The sequence below is a fragment of the Oryctolagus cuniculus genome, chromosome 15 (genome assembly GCF_051225735.1).
Source record: "Oryctolagus cuniculus isolate XC-2025 breed Fujian yellow rabbit chromosome 15, ASM5122573v1, whole genome shotgun sequence".
In the NCBI taxonomy this organism is placed as follows: Eukaryota; Metazoa; Chordata; class Mammalia; order Lagomorpha; family Leporidae; genus Oryctolagus; species Oryctolagus cuniculus.
The window spans coordinates 18,037,699-18,054,911 of NC_142881.1; the positions used below are offsets into that span (position 1 = coordinate 18,037,699).

The 17,213-nt window shown below is 43.4% G+C and overlaps 1 long non-coding RNA gene across 3 annotated transcripts in view; it reads left to right on the forward strand.

The window, feature by feature from the left end:
* Positions 1 to 17,213, forward strand: part of LOC127484245 (uncharacterized) — a 98,749-nt gene that overhangs the window by 42,917 nt on the left and 38,619 nt on the right. For all 3 annotated transcript variants that reach the window (XR_011382265.2, XR_011382266.2, XR_011382264.2), the window contains exon 2: positions 14,959 to 15,119. This is a non-coding gene — a long non-coding RNA (uncharacterized LOC127484245). The remainder of the gene's footprint in view (positions 1 to 14,958; positions 15,120 to 17,213) is intronic.

A 17,213-nucleotide genomic window follows, 5' to 3' on the forward strand; every position in this document is an offset into this window, starting at 1 on the left:
CAAACCCAGTTAATGAGCAACCCCTGCTAAATATTCATGACTATTAATATTAGCTAAGTCTTCCTAATCTCGGGCTCATTTAGATTTTCACCTGTGTTGCTTTTATGTAAACAAGGAGGCTGAAACGGTCAGGAAATCGTGCCTGGTTTCCAGCAGGTGCACAAGATTTGTTGATTGGATTTCTCAGGTGATCCCTGGGGAAGCAATATTTGAGTGCCTACAAAGCAGACCACATTCCTCCTCCTGGGACAAAGCAAAGATGTAGACTATCTGGGCTCGGCTCTTGAAGCCTTGGCAATTCAGTTGCAGACAGAACATGTGTGCTGAAACAATTAGCCCTGTAAGATGGAAACTAATCAAGTGCTAAATCATTTACTGCAGCTACTAGTGCTATGAGAGGTCAGAGCAGAAAGCGATTAACAGGAGGGAAATGGGATAATGGGGGTTAACTGTAAAGGCAAGTGGTCCTTCTGCTGGGTCTTGATAAACTGTAGAACTGAGAGTTCCAAGGAAAGGCATTCAAGGCAGGGGCAGTTGGAGAAGTAAAGACATAGAGGCAGGAATTCATACAGCTGTGCAGGGGAGGAAGTAGAAAGAGATTTGAGAGATGGGCAAACATGCTGGATGTTGGGTAACAGAAAGTGACGTTGGGGTGTGTGTGTGTGTCAGGGTGTGTTAATAAACAGGTTACACCCCTTAATGCAAGACATAATCACAAGAACAGAAAAGAACAAGAGTAATCAGAGCTCTGATTAGTTGGGTCCAGCTCCTGTGAGCTTTCATAGTGGATGGGTTATAACCAGAGTATGTGAAGTCAGAGGAGCTCTTACCTGATCTCATGGGACTTGGGAACCATGGCAGGCTCTTCTGAGAGGATGTTGTATTTTGGAAGGCTTTTTTTTCAGGGTGCTTTTTGAAAGACTGGATGTTGCCTCCCTTTTGAGTCTTCTGATGCTTGCAGTCTCACAATGATGACTCTAGAGGTTTGCTTTGTGAAATTCTTGATAATTACTTACAGTTTAAGAATAGTTCCAAATGTATTATAAATGTTCAGTAATCCAAATGCTCTTAATAATAATTTGGAAAAGGATAGAGTTTACATGATAACAAAGCATGAAGATGCCTCTCTTTGGTAATAAATGAGGTGATATATTTCTAATAATCCTGCACTGACGTTTTTGTAAATATAGGAAAAAAAGCATTCAACAGATCAAACTGTCAAATTGGGCATGTACCAATACCAGCCTTGATCTCTGTAATGATGATATCCCTTATGTATTGACTTTTGTGAATAAGCAATGGAAGTATTGCCTACCACCTCAAATTTTTATGGCCTTCCTGATGGATCTCCATAATTCAGTAGAAGGACAAGGCTAGTTGCTATAGGACAATGTATAAAAGGGATTGGAAATGAGACAATGATTTAGTGTCTCAGAGTTAGTCAATCACTGTGTTTAAGTGTTAACAGTAAAGATGATATATACATTTATCAAATGGTCAACACTCAATGAATGAAAGTACTTTACATGCTTTATCTCATTGGATATCCTAAACACTCCATTTGCGTGTGTATTTTTGTCCTATTTTTTGAATGAGACAACTAGGGGATGGAAATTGACTCACATGGCTAGAAAATGGTGGCAGTAGTGATATGAATCTAAATCTTCCTGACTAGATTTCATTATCTTTATCTTGAATTTACAGTTTCTGTGCTAGACATTATTGGTTGCCTATCCAAGATAGGTTTTGTTCAAGTAGGCAATGTATCCAGCTAAAAATTGTACTCAGGCTCCCTTGCATCTATGGGTGGTCATGTGATTTGATTAAAGCCAATGAGGCATAGGCTGATTGTTCTTACTGATTTCCCAGTAGAGGCATAGATTCTTCCATCAACTCCCTTATTCCTATTCCTGCATTGAACGTGGATGCAATGAAATGAAATAGCCATTTTGCAAACACATGGGAAGGAGCCAACTGCTTAGATAGTGAAGCAAGAACATAGAAGTAGACAGAGTCTTTGACTCTGCCGGACAGCTGCATGGATCTTGGTTGGCCTGTACTCGAACTTGTTATGTGATTAAAAAAAAAAAAACAACTTTAATTTGCTTCCGTTACTTGCAGCTTAAAGTGTTTCTGACATACAAAATGTACTTTTTAGCCCTTGACAGACATCAGGGTTTTTCAGTCATGAAACATATTCAGGTTTTGGGCTGGATAATTCTTTGTGTTTGGGTGCTGTTCTGTGCATTGTTTAGCAGAATCTGTGGCCTCTTTCTACCACATGTCACAATCAAAAATGTCTTCAGAATTTGCCAAATGTCCCTTGGGAGCAAAAGAGCTCCTGTCACTACCACACATTTGATCAGGTCGATAGATATGTTTTACTGATGTAAAAGATGAGAAATCTGAAATTCTAAGACATGAAAATGACGTGACAAGAGCTGTAACATTAGTAAGTAGGGGACCTAGGCTGAAACCCAGGATAGTTGGCATTGCAGTGCCTGAATCATTTATTTTGGTTAAGGCCACTGATCCAATTAGTTGAATGGACCTCTTCTTTAGAGGCTGCCTGACTGTCGTAAGGAGGTATTGTGGTTGGATAAGGCGGATTCTTTGGTGAGCAGAAGATAAAATGTAGAATCCCTTTTCCCTGCTCACTTGAACAGGAAGATGCTCCTAATTGTTTCAAAAGGCAGTTCACAAATTAGGACGTCCTAAGCACACTGATGTCACTGTCCTCACTGTAACTGGATTGCCCTCCCTTATTTTCCCCACATTCTGATATAAGTGAGCCCCAATAATACATTGTCCTCAGTTAACCCTTGGAAAGTTATAACAAATATCCCAGAAATAGTTCATTTCGATTTGATTCTTTTTGCCTCATGCTTCATTTACTGTGAAAGAAATCTGAGGGAGACACCAGACACCTGGGTGTATGTACACACACACACACACACACACACAGACACGGGCTTACGAGTCAAATGCCTCTTCTGGCTTTTTTTTTTTTTTGCTTCTGGATTTCTCAATGTGATTACCCTCTGGGGTATGATCTCTGTAGCATCATCGTGAGTTCCAATTCTGGGCCTTTAAGTAAAAGAACACAGATGCTTTTAGTCCACTGTTGACAAGAGAATGGTTCTTCCCTGGACATCCGGAGCAGGGAGTGCCTCTGCAGGAAAGGAGGTTTCTTCAAGGGGACAGTGCTTTATTGACCCAGTTCAGACTTGACTTTCAGCTCTCATTTTTTCCTAATGTTTTCAGGCCCAAAGTCAATTCATTTTTGAAGTGCATCTCTGGTGTCTTCAGAGAATCCCCAGAAAGCCTGCTAGACTTGCTAATAGCAACCGAGGCTGAAGCGTGTCACCTCAGTAACTACCAGCCTCTGTCAGTGTTGTCTGGGCTTATTGTGGCAAGTTATTGGTGGCTTACCATCATCTTGTGACACTAAGGTATATATATGAGCACTCCTCAAGGGGACATTTTAAGAAAAATAAGGATGTATAGGCAGCTTTGCCTCCTATTTCTGATTTTTAGTAATTTTTATTTTTCTATATTGTATGCTGTTTTAAATGGTTTTACTTTTTTGAATAGAGGCATAATTAAATAGTAAATTTATAAACCTGATTTTTTGAAACAACCCATTGCTTTGATGGGGAATTATAAAACAATTTAATAAAACTGCTATGAAAATCTAGTTCAAATTGTTAGGTAAACAGAGAAGACAAAAATGAAAGCTAATACATAAATATGAATATACTTTGTAATTGGAAAACTATCCATTTCTTCAAGTCTTGATGTTATATACCAATTGAATCTGTTTGTTTATTGAGAAAACATTCATGTCATGCCTACCATGCAGTAGACATGGTATTAGAGTATTCAAGGCAATTTTAAAAAGTGATTTTTTTCCCATGAGGGATGTCTGTTTGATAGGAAATTCAAGTTTAAAAATAGCTAATTTTTAATGACACAGCAAAGAGCCAGCGCCGAGGCTCACTAGGCTAATCCTCCGCCTGCAGCGCTGGCACACCGGGTTCTGGTCCCGGTCGGGCGCCGGATTCTGTCCCGGTTGCCCCTCTTCCAGGCCAGCTCTCTGCTATGGCCCGGGAGTGCAGTGGAGGATGGCCCAAGTGCTTGGACCCTGCACCCCATGGGAGACCAGGAGAAGCACCTGGTTCCTGGCTTTGGATCAGCGCAGTGCGCCGGCCACAGCGCACTGGCCGCAGCAGCCATTGGAGGGTGAACCAACGGCAAAGGAAGACCTTTCTCTCTGTCTGTCTGTCTGTCTCTCTCTCTCTCACTGTCCACTCTGCCTGTCCAAAAAAAAAAAAAAAAAAAAAAAAGCTGTAGGAACAAAAATTAGAAAGTGAAATGAAAAGTGACAACTGTGTGGAAATTGCCATCTTTGTCATCCACAAAAATCTTTATTATGGGGAATTACAATTTTCTCTACTCATGATTCTATTGGAGGGGCCTCTGCTTCCCAGCAAGTAATGGGAAAATGTTGAAGGGCAGCCTCCCCACCCCGACTTACTTTCCCGAAGTGAAGATGAATACCCAGTTTGTAGAGAGTTTGATATGTGTTAGACCATATTTTCCCTGCAGTGTGCAGAGTCACATCTCCAGTTCTCTTGGGTTATCATTCTATGGAGATCTGGTTTTTAGAGGCAAGGTGATCTGGTCTTCAATGTATACTCAACCTGTTCTTAGAGTTCTACAAGAGGCAGATATCTGTTCTAGATTTGGGACAGGATATTAGGACAAAGCTCCCATTTTTGTCTTGGACCCAAATATTCTGCGATGCCTGGGGGGGTTCTCGTTATCAGATGATGGTTAACAAAACTATCCATTGATATCCATTTAACTTATTCAGAGATAAGTATCTATCACTTAAACTCCAGATGGCTGGAGAGATGAGTTATCAGCATTCCTTACATTTTAAAGATCTCATTTGAAACCATAACCACCTCATGAGAAGGTAGCAGTGGGCACTACTTTTTGCATTTTGCATATGAAGAACTAGATAGAGGTAGAGATTGTGTGGAATAATAGAATGCCAGTCCCACAGGTGTGGGTTCAAGTCCTGGTCTGCTCTCTGTGAGCCAGCTGACCTGGGGGTAAGTTTCTTCATTGGTAAGTCTCACCTCCTTCTTCTCTAAAATTGGGAAACCTCACCATCCTTGTATTTTGGTAAGAACTAGACATTGTCTAGAGAGAACACTAACCACAACATCTAAGGCGTGGCAGGTGCTCTAGGTATTTGACTTGAGTTGGCTTTGAAATATGAAGTCAAAGCAAAACTGAAGCACTCAGGAACATTGAAGAGGTAGCTGAATGGGAGATCACCTGGACAATGTCCAAAATGGAATGCAGCTGTCTTGGGCAGCCTCAAAGAGGTATTATGCATTGTAGTAGGAGTTGCTTTCATTCATAAGTTAAAACTAGATGGAAGAGTTGGCATTGTTAAGTTGCAACTTACAATGCTGGCATCCCATACTGGGGGAATCACCAGTTCAAGTTCTGGCTTCTTCTGATTCAACTGCCTGCTAATGCACTTGGGATAACAATAGAAGATTGTCCAGTTACTTGGGCACTTGCCACCAACATGGGACACATGAATGTAATTCCTGGCTGCTGTCTTTGGCCTGGCCCAGACCTGGCTATTGTAGCCATTTGGGGAGTGAACCAGTAGTTGGAAGTTCTCTGTCTCTCCCCCTCTCTTTGTTGCTCTACCTTTCAAATGTGTGTGTGTGTGTGTGTGTGTGTGTGTGTGTGTTTTAACATGATGGATATTGTAAGTTTCAGACTGTGTTAAACTCAGGGAGAGGCAGCTTCTTTCTCAGGAGAGTCTTGTGGGGAGCAGCTCGGACTAGACTAAGTTACTGGAATTGAGACTTATTCTATGCATCTGCTCTCCCACAATATGGCGCTGGGAGAGAAGAAAACAGCTTCTGCACAGCTGCCTCCAGTTCAGCCAATAAACTGTGGGACTTGCTCCTGATTGGAGGAGAGCAGCGTACTCGGCGTGTGGGCAGCCGAGTTGGGATTGGCGGAGGAGGACTATAAAGGAGGAGAGAGACGGCATGCACCAGGAACATCTAAGGGGAACATCTAAGGGGAACATCTGAGGGAACACCTGTGCAGCCCCCGAGAGAGCCGGCCGGCAGTGTGCCGCTCCCCTGCGGAAGTGGGGAATGTGGCCAGGGGGAACTGACCTTCCACGGAGGTGGAAGGGATAGTAGCCAACCCGGGAAGAACCAGCAGCAAACCCGGGGAGGGCCGAGCAGACGAAAGAACAGCGCAGGGTCCTGTGTCGTTTCTCCACGAAGAGGGGGAGCGACAAGTCTGTTTTTTTTTTTTTTTGGGGGTCAGGGTAGCCAATGGTTGGGTTGTGAACAGTGTGGTACAGATCCTGAATGTTCCAGAAAGGGAAAGACCAGCTACTCTTTTTCCTCAATGATATCTCCAGTGCCTATACCACAGTGTGCATATCTCGTTGCCCAGTTAATATTTGGAGAGCCAGTGTGTAACTGACCTCAGAGATAGCAGAGCTCTGTGAGCTCAAATCAGTGGAAGAAACCTGTAAAAAGTGGCACTTGAGAAAGACCATGAGGAATGAGTAGGCTTTGAAACCGCAAGGTTAGAAGACAGCTGGAGTGGTTAACACAACTATAGAAACTGTTTTGTTGTGTATACTGAGGGGCTGGGAGAGGTGGATCCATCTTACAGATTGCTGGGAATTACAGCATGATATATTCAGCTGTAGCACGTGTATCTCTTCTGAAGATGGTGGAGATAACTGGATTGGCTCTGCAATTTGGTCATCAGTCATAGAAAATCATGTTGTGCACTTGGGATTTTCCAGGTTGTTGGTGGCAACAATAATTCTTGAAAGCAGGCAATTTAGAATTATTCCTTCATGCCTAGGGAATTTGGTGGGCGCATGTGGGAGGGAAAATGGCAAAGCAAGGGGACAAAGCTTGATGCATACACAGTCTCCCTACAAATGAGCCTGAGTTATAACTGAACAGTCATGACACTCTCCATTAATTTAATGCAATTAATTTTTTTCATACACCACTTTCAATGCTACAAAGTACTTTACAGGGAGAGGCAAAAGGAGATAATGAGATAATGTTTTATGAAACCATGCAGCAGCAAGTTTCCTATCATTAGCAAGACAGAAGAATATATTAAAAACGGCATGGATAAAATAAAACTCTGAAATTGTAACCAGAGAAGAAAGTGCAGAAGCAGGATGTGGCTCTTAAAGCTCTTTATTCTTTACTGTAAAAATAGCTCAACTTGTGGGTGGGATTCTGAGTGAGACTGAAGGCTGAGCATCGCCCTTGCTAGAGTATTTAGTCCTGGGAAAATTTGTTCATTTCTATTGCTTAGACATAAGATACCCCGGGTGGTGGAGAGAAGGCTTTTGGAGCCAACCAAATGTGAGATATGATCCAGTTCAGCCCTTCACTAGCTGCCTGTTTTGGCTGCTTGTGACTCAACTTCCTCATTCACTAAACAGATAGGAAAACCTAACTTGGGGGGCCAGCGCTGTGGTGGAATATGCTAAGCCTCTGCCTGCAGGGCCAGCATCCTGTGTGGGCACTGGTTCGTGCCCTGGCTGCTACTCTTCTCAATCAGCTCTCTGCTTATGGCCTGGAAAAGCCGTAGAAGATGACTCAAGGGCTTGGACTCCTGCATTCATGTAGAAGACCCAGAAGCTCCTGGTTCCTGGCTTTGGATTGGCTCAGCTCTGGCTGTTATGGCCATTTGGGAAGTGAATCAGTGGGTGGAAGATTTTTCTTTGTCTCTGTCTCTGTAACTTTGCCTCTCAAATAAATTAAAAACAAACAAAACAACAAAACTTGGGGCCGGCATTGTGGCTCACTTGGTTAATCCTGCACCTGCAGTGCCAGCATCCCATATGGGCGCCGGGTTCTAGTCCCGGTTGCCCCTCTTCCAGTCCAGCTCTCTGCTGTGGCCCAGGAGGGCAGTGGAGGATGGCCTAAGTGCTTGGGCCCCTGTACCCACAAGGGAGACCAGGAAGAAGCACCTGGTTCCTGGCTTCGGATCAGTGCAGCGCTGGCCGTAGCAGCCATTTGGGGAGTGAACCAACGTAAGGAAGACCTTTCTCTCTGTCTCTCACTGTCTATAACTCTATCTGTCAAATAAATAATAATAAAAACTTAAAAAACTCAGGGCTGATGTTGTGATGCAGCAGTTTAATCTGTTTGCAACACCAGCATCCCATATCAGAGTGCTGATCTGAGTCCCAGCTGCTTTGCTTCTGTTCCAGCTTCCTGCTAATGCACCTTGTAAGGAATTGGAAGATGGCTCAATTACCTGTGTCCCTGTTACCCACATGGGAGACCAGGATGGAGTTCTGGGCTCCTGGCTTCAGGGGGCTCAGACCTGGCTGTAGTGGGCATCTGGGGAGTAAGCCAGCCAGCAGATAAAAGGTTTGCTTTCTGTGTCTTGTCTTCTCTCTCCATGTCACTCTGCCTTCGGAATTAATAGATAAATCTTAAAAAGACAGCTCATCTCGAAGTTATGATGAAAATTAGGTTTGCAAATTGCTTTAGCACACTGGTCAGCACACACTGAAGGCTTGACAAATGCCACTTCCACTCTACTTTTGTTTGTAACAAAAGGCTGTCTGCTCAGCCTGTGTCATGGTTTGGATCTTCCTTGCTGCAATTGTACATGTGTGTACATGCACATGTGTGTGTGTTGTGGGGGTGGATTTGGAATAGGGGGTGTCACTAGCTGGTACTATTGCCTATCTATTTTTTTTTTAAATATTTATTTATTTGAAAGAGTTGGAGAGACAGATCTTCCATCTGCTGGTTCACTCCTTAGATGACTGCAACAGCTGGAACTGGGCCAGGCCAGAGCCAGGAGTTTATTCCCAGTTCTCCCCCATGGATACAGGGGCCCTGGTACCTGGGACATTCTCTGCTGCTTCCCCAGACCATCAGCTGGGAGCTGGATCAGAAGTGGAGCAGCAGGGATGTGAACCAGCTGGCTGCTTTTGCCAGTTATGCCACAACACTGGTCTCTGTGTAACACCTGCTGTTCCCATTTATCTTATGCGCAGAGTTCCAGTATTGTCCCATCCTCACCAAGCGACCTGGATAAATCTGAACTGGTCTAAGCCCATAATAGTCCCATTATCTCAATACTTATTTCCTTTGAGGATGGACGTTGTGATTGCTTTCTGAAAAAAGGGGAATTTTTCTGAGAGAATTTTAAAAAACTTCATTGCTCTTGAAAAGAGATAGGATCAGAGAAGAAGTAGTCCTTGTCATTCTACTTGATACTATATCTACATGGAATGCACGGGGCTGCAGCAGCAGTCCAGGATCCAGGAGTGAAGTTAGCTCCAGAAGAATATGCTATAGAAAGAGGCAAGGACTGTGGGTCTTGGAGATGGTGTGTGCTACCTGCTAAATTAGCCAGCTCTGTGGTGGCCCGTGCTATACACCTAGTATGGGAGATAACATCCCTTTATCATTTCTGCAATATGGAATTGAGTTTTGTGTTACTTACAAATGAAAGCATCCTAATTGATACAAGAGGGGCTGTCGGGTCAGGATCTGGAGTTTAACACTGAGTTTGATTCATCTTCAAGTTTACAGGAAGATCTTTGTTGCTTTCACTGGCGCAGGTTTATCTGAAGTGGAATGAGAAAAATGGATCCCCATGTCAGCCTGTCCTAAGCCCTCCCCCTCTCCCCCCACCCTGGGGAAACATTTGGAAGCAAGCACCTGTCCTGTTCCTATACATAGAGGGACATCTGACTGGCCCTAGTGGAAACAGGAGCTGTCCAGCCTAGAAAAGAGAAGGCGGATGCTACAAATAATTTATAGAGCACCCATTTGATGTCTGAACACTCATATTTTAATCTCCATGATGAAAGTTTAAAAAGACATTGGTTTTGTTAGCCTCATTTAAATATAGGGAAATTGAGGTTCAGAAAGCTTCAACGGTTGGCCTAGATCTGTCTGTCATTAAGTGGGAGAGCCGGTGTGAAAATGTTAGAATCCAAGTGGTATTTCCCAGGTAGAGAGATGGATGCCAACTAACTTAAGGGGCTTGTACGAACAAGTTCATTGCCAGGCCTGCCTATAACCCAGATTTCTTGATGTCTTGTCCTGAGTTTCTTAAATTGGTTTTCCTAGCCAAGCTTCTCTAATGCCAGCAATGAGTAGATTAGCAGAGATTTGCCTATTGAATCCATCTAACCATCCATTCACCCATTCAGTACTTACTGTACCTACTATATATTCAGCACTGTGCTAAGTATTGGGTACACACTGGTGAACATGGTTGGGGCTGCTCTGCAGGGCTGTCAAGGGTGAAACTGAGATACCAGGAGAGGTAGCCAGAGCAGACCAGGGGCAGAGAAGACAGGGACGTGGTGGAAAACTGGGCCTCTGTGGCACAGGGTCCAGGAGAGAGGCTCCATGGCTGACGGTGATGTCTCAGAACCTCAAGACATCCTGTCTCTGTTGAGAGCCACACTCTGTGTTTAATGGCAGAGTGAGGAGGAGGAGTTGAGGATGCAGAAAAACTGGCTTCCAGAAGGATTCTGCTTTGTGGGTCTGCTTTCTCTCAACCCCGCCAGGAAGCGTTCAGATGGAGTCCACGTGTTGAAACAGCATCCGGTAAATGTCAGCACTGGCAGCACTCTGCAGGCCTGCACATCTCCCCAGAGAAGCCCATAGGGGGACTGAGAAACTCCCAGTGCTGTGCTGGCCAATGTTTAACAACAAGCTCTCCAGGCAGTGGCATGGGACAATGGGTTCCTGACTTGGTGCACTTTCCACCACTTTCTGTGGCATGAGTGCTCCCACCATGATTGATTTCAAGCCACCCAACAATGTGATGTCAGTCAATTTCCAGAATTCCTAAAAATAGCTGGCTTGGGAGGCATTGGGCATCTGGGGCCACCTGTGGTGTTGTCAGCACCCCAACGTCTCTGGAAGGGAGTGCATGCTGGCCACAGATGATTTAGGGGGTGGAGCCAGTACCAGCATGGACCCTTGCCCTTGATCCCCTTGCATTTGCTTTCTTCATCTTGGAACATGGGTTGATTACAGGCCCCCTCCTTTCTGCCTACCCTCCTCCTTGGCAGTTTTTTATTTCTGATTAAAAAATAAGAGGTAGATCAGACCTCTTGGTTTCTGTTTAAACAAGAGATATTTCTTGGGCTTGTTATTGATTTTTCTGTTATTCCCACAATGCATCAAGTTAGAAAAAGAGGTTAGCATTATTTTTCCTGCAAGGAAAAGTAAACATCCTATGGGCTTTTCCTCATACCATGAACTAGTGCCTTGTGAAATACATTACGAAGTGAGACACCATGTGACAGGTTCCGGGGGCTGCCTGCAGAGGAGCTCCTATTCCCAGCAAGCTGCTCCTGCCCTCAGCACCATTTAGAATTTTATTTGCTCAGCCTGCAGAGAAGAACTGCGAATATTATGGACTCTAGCTATGAATCCTATTAATGGCGTTTGGAAATGAGACTATCACTGTCTTTGCTATTTCATCGGCTGCAGATTAGTCATAATGTGCTAAGGACCCTATCTGACCAGAAGTTCATTTTAAATAGCAGATCTCCCATGCCTGAAGAGGGCTATTAGTGGTTACTATCTTCAGTGGACAGTCACAGGGCAGCCCCAAGAAATGAAGGTTTTTTAAAAAGCAATTAGATGGGCAGAAGGCCAATTCTTGAGATGGAAGGAGGCAAAGAAAAAAAAAAGGAACTGAAATAGAATGGGATTTGGAAGCTAAAAAGCAAGTTAATTTGTCATTGTTAAATGCAAAAGACACCCCTTGCCCTGTCCCCCAGTCAGATGACTGTTTGGGTTGTACTGCTGAGGTCAGCGGGGTGTGTCCTGTTGATGGTGACTTGTTATGTTGGTCCTGTCCTAAATCAATGGAAAACAAAGCCACCGGGTAGAAGTTGCCTTGTCATTTCACTGGTGTAGGAAGTCTTGGCTAATGACCACCCTTGCCTGGAAAATGTTAGTACGGAGCATCTCGGGAAGAAATCGAGGGCAGACACAATGAACAGGAAAGAAGGAGAGGGCGAGAGATGGGGAGAGAGGGAGAAGAGGGGAAATGGTCTTTGGAAAGACTCACCATGTGGTGGTGGCAGAGAGACCCAGCTCTGGAGGCACATGTGCCCGGATGTGAATCCTGTCCCTGTGCAGCACTGGACAAGTTCCTTAACCTCTCTGAGCTTCAACTTCCCCATCTGAAATGGAACCAGGGTGCCCAGGGTTGTAGAGAGAATTAGATGAGAAGGAAACGGAGCACACAGGACACACTCAATAAAATGTCTCCCTCGTCAGGGGTCTGAACAACTGCTCTGAGCCAAAATACAGTTGCGATTAGGCTATGCAATGGTACTTGAAAATTTCTCGGAAAAATCGAATTAAAGGATAATATTTTGGTGCAAATTTCATTTTATTGAGGATTTATTTGTTCATTTGAAAGGCAGAGTTGGAGGGAGAGAGAGAGGAGAGGGGGGAGAGAGAGAAAATGAGAAGTGAGCAGTGAGCGAAGTTATCAGGGAGCTGGATCACAAGAGGAGCAGCCAGGACTCAAACCAGGCACTTGCGTGTGGGACGTGGGTGTCCCCAGCAGTGGTTCACCCCGCTGCACAGCAATGTCTTTTCCAAATTTAACTTTCCCGATAGACTGATTTTATTATTCTCTATAAATTCACTACAGGCTCATTTCTAGAGGAAAAAAATTGGCAAACACAAGCCAAAGGAGAAAATTTAAAATACTGCTAATTATTCCACCCACATGAAGACATTAGGTAGTGATTTTCAAATTTTTCATTGTTACTGAATGACTTCATTCCCTTAGGAGTGACTTCTACTTTTTATTAACATATTTGCTTCAAGATAAGCACTGTACTTTTTGCTGAATGACTTAATATCCCCCATTCCCAGGTTCTTGAGTACAATTGACTCTCTGGGGAGAGTGCATGCTAATTCTATGGCTTCCTGTATTGGTGGATGAACCCACATGTGTCTGGTATTGGGCTGTGTTGTTCAAGGTCATTTTCTCATTCTTTGTGCATATATATGTATATATACACTTACATAAATATATGCCACAATGCTTACAGCTATTGGCTCTGGAGAGGGAGAGTCATGGCACTTAAAATTTTAAATATTCTCTTTTTCTTTGTAATGAATATGTATTATTTTGACAATAAGAAAATTCTCTCTCTGTGTGTGCATATTTGTATAAAACCTCACAGAAAATCTATTGAAACTGGCTTGCAAATTTTGTATTGTCTATACTAGAAATGTAGTAAGGGCAGTGTGTGTGTGTGTGTATGTGTGTGAGATAGAGAGAAAGAGAGAGAGAGAGATGTATTTCAAAAAGTTCATGGAAAATAAATAAAATTTATTTTGATGCAAAATTTGAAATTCATGCATAGATTTTTTTCTGTTGACCTTTTTGAAGATTTCCATGGACTGAAGATTCCTTTTTATAGACACATATATGTATACATGTATATATACACATGTATAAGTGTGTGTGTGTGTGTATATATATATACACACGTAAAAAACTGTCTGAAGGCACTTCAAAATGTCTGCAGAAAATGAAATATTTTTTAAAAAATATTTATTTGCAAGTCAGAGTTACACAGAGAGAAGGAGAGGCAGAGAGAGAGAGAGGTCCTCCATCCACTGGCTCTCTCCCCAGAGGGCTGCAATGGCCGGAGCTGTGCTGATCAGGAGCTGGGAGCTGGGAGCTAGGAGCCAGGAGCCTCGAGCCTCCTCCCAGTCTCTCACGCAGGTGTGGGGGCCCAAGGACTTGGGCCTTCTTCTGCTTCCCCAGGCCATAGCAGAGAGCTGGATCAGAAGTGGAACAGCTGGGTCTCGAACCAGCGCCCATATGGGATGCCGTCGCTTCAGGCCAGGGCGTTAACCAGCTGTGCCACAGCCATAGCCCCGAAAATGAAATTCTAAAGTGAGTTGAGGAGTGACATCTTGCCTCGAAGGTGAGCTAACCACATGCCCTGAGTGCCTGGGTGGGAGTCCTGGCTCTACTCCTGACTCTCACTTCTTGCTCGTATGCACCTTGGGAAGCAGCTGGTGCTAGCTCAAGTGAAGTGATTGGGTTCCTGTCACTCACCTGGGAGACCTAAACTGAGTTCCCGGCTTCGGGTTTCAGCCTGCCCCAGCCCTAGCTACTGCAGACATCTGGGGAGTGAGCCAGTGAATGAGAGCTCTGTCTGTCACTCTGCCTCTCAAATAAATACACGAATAAATGAAAGTATTTATTTTGGTGCAAAAAAATCTGAACTCCATGCATATGTATATTTACTTGTATATATATATATATGTTTTAAAATCTTTAAATAGTTATATTTACATATATGCATATAGTTTTTAAGTACATCATAATCTTTTTTAATATCGGATACATTTTATCACATTATTTCATTGGTTGCACAATATTCTGCATAGTATTCTGTATAATTATAACATTACCAGCCCTACGGTGTTGGGTATTTGGGTTTTCTCAATTTTTTACTGTTAGGCGTGATGCTCTGTAGATTATCCCTGTTTTCATCCTGAATTATTTGACATGTCATATTTAAAACATCTAGTAGTAAGTTTACATTAAGGATAAAATGTGCTCTAAGTTTCAATAGTATAAACAGTGGTTAGTTTCCCAGGCTAGCCCACAGCATTTACTTTAATACACAGTGGAGCTAAACTAGAAGTTTGGTATAATTATGCTATAGTGGGTTCAAAGGTGCCCCTACCCCCATATCATTCAAGCACCCATCACTGTGACTCTATTGGGAAAGTGTCTTTGCTGATGTAATCAAGTAAAGATGACATCATGCTGGGGTAGGATGGGCCCTGGATCCACTGACTGTTGTCTTTGTACTGTATTTGGACACAGGAATACAGGGAGGAGGGCCCTGTGAAGGTGGAGACAGACTCGGGAGTTTTGCTGCCACAAGACAAGGCCTACTGGAAGAAGCAGGGGAGGAGTCTTCCCCACGGTCTTCAGAGGGAGAGGGCATGCTGACACTCGACTTCAGAATTCTGGCTTTCAGTACAGTGAGTGAATAAGTTTCTATTTTTCTAAGCCGCCCAGTTTGTGGTACTTTGTTGTGATAGTTCTAGAAATCTAACACGTGTACCTGATCATTTTTTGGAATGTGTTTCTCCATAGAATGAATATTATAAAGGGCTGCTAGATTCTGAGATAGCCTATGAAACTATTCAATACGTGCCTAGCATAGTTGAAACATAACTGTCAGATTTAAAACGGTTTGAAGCAGTGTTTCTATGAATTACAACCACTACACCAGCGGGAAAGACCTGGAAGACAGTTCCCAGTTCTGCCATTAGGTGGCACTTGCAGCAGCAGGTTCTCAGGTGGGCGGCTCCCACTTTAACTCATCCAACTTAAGGATCACCTATTGTGCTGGTATGAAGTGATGGACCACACTGAGTCCAGTCCTGCACAGGATGCATAATTCAGTGGAGGATGAGGGAAATGGGGGCTTGGGGAGGATGGTGAGGGTGAACTGCATGGGCTCTTGTTGGGACTGGCGAGGTGGGCTGGGGTGCCTGGCGTCAGACCTCATGGTAATGTCAGCCTGATGGAGGCTCCCTTGAAATGAAGTAGGGATACTGAGAGGGACTGGGTGGGTATGGAATGGTAAGGGTTGAGTGTCTCTGGGCTGGAGAGCATCTACAAAGTTGGGTTGTTAGATTTCAAGGGATCGCCTTCTGTGTACATACGAGAGACAAATTCACCTTCAGATTCATCTGAGGTTCCACCCTCTTCTCTGTCATTTTTAGTGCTTGCTCCACCTTCTTTCTTATTCGTACCAGGCCAAGAAACCCAATCTGTGACTCAAATTTGATTACCATAGATTGTAGGCTCAGTAGGATTGTGTCCTTGAATCTGTTTAATTGGCTTAATCCATTCAAGCTTAGTAACTGAGCACCAGCCAAAATGAGTCCCAAAGTAACGGCAATGGCCTGCTTCTGGTAGGAAGATTGATTTAATGTGATGAGTGGATGTTTTAGAGTCATCGGTTAATTTCCTTTATGTTCCACATGCTAATTATCAGAGGAAACAATTTTATACTGGGATGAAAAGGATGAAGCAAAATATTGATTCTCATGACAAATTACTTGGAGTGAGAAAATCTGGGAAAGACAACAGCCATGACTTTAATTCTTTGATTTAACAATAAGGCAGATATATATCTGCCTGTTATCTCAGAGGGTAGGATATTGATGTTCTAAGGCCAAGGAAAGGGCGTATGACGTGACAATTCCTAGGCGACATTGAGAGTGGCTTAAACCTGCCTCAGGAATTTACAGGTCACAGTTGCTGCATTATATTGTTCACCCGAAATAGGAGACTTCTTGATGCTTTCCAGTGCCGACTCAATTATTTTTATTATAAAGTTACTTTAATATGTACAAACATAAAACTCTGCATAAAGTTTTCCTTTTGGTTTAAACTTCATAACATAGAGGTTAATTTTAATTTAATATATTGGACAATGTTTAGCTGATATTAATCAACACTCTCAAGCTGGCTATCATTCTAGTGGGCTCTCTGTGCCCTAGCCACGGTGTCCCTTTGCTCTCTTTATGTCTAAGCACAAGAATTTTTATCATTCATTTATCCGCTCTGTTGTCTTTTAATTTGAAGCTAATGTTTATATAATATTTTGCAGTGGGAACATAGCTTCTATATTTGTATTCAGTATTGCTTACACGTTACTGAGAAGAAATTTTCCAAACTCAAAAAAACCTGCGAAGTCCGTGATCATTGTGAAATGTCTCTCCAAAAGCTTGGGACATTCAGGTTCATGCAGAAAGGTTTTGTTGTGATGGTAGTGTTGGAAATCAAGCCTCCTAGAAGCTGTTAACCCTTCATAGGTGCTGGTGTTTTAGCTCATACAGCTTGGCTTAAAGAACATTGCCCTTGCTAGCACAATGTGTTGGAACAGCAGGGCATGAGATCAGCAAGGGTGGAAGGGGGCACTGAATGAGTTAGAAAGGAAGTATATTGCATCATATAATCGTTGTGCTCTGACCCTCCAAGATACAAGTCATGCCATGACTGTAAATTTGCCCCTGGCATTGCATTGTGATGTACTAGTAAGGGACAGGAAGGTTTCTGGG